The following is a 341-nucleotide window of genomic DNA, read 5'->3' as shown; positions in this document are numbered from 1 at the left end:
ATCCGGTGGTAATACTGGAAAACAAAGTGCTTAGGGCCACGGCCAAGACTCATAAAGTAGCTGTGTTCAAGAATCAACATACTAAACTAGGAGAATCAATAACACTATCTGAACTCTGAATTCCTATAGATGCCAATAATTCTAAACTTCAAAGGATAAAGTGAGATGCCAAAACTGTTCAGAAGCAAAAAGCTACAAGTCCCGCTCATCTAATTAGAACTAATATTTATTGATATTTTGAGATGTATAATATTGGTGGACAAAATTGTGATCACTACAACTTCGCACAACTAACCAGCAAGTGTACTGGGTCGTCCAAGTAATAAACCTTACGCGAGTAA

Source organism: Arachis duranensis, chromosome 9 (assembly GCF_000817695.3).
Source record: "Arachis duranensis cultivar V14167 chromosome 9, aradu.V14167.gnm2.J7QH, whole genome shotgun sequence".
NCBI lineage: Eukaryota > Viridiplantae > Streptophyta > Magnoliopsida > Fabales > Fabaceae > Arachis > Arachis duranensis.
Note: the sequence above shows the minus strand (reverse complement) of the source record.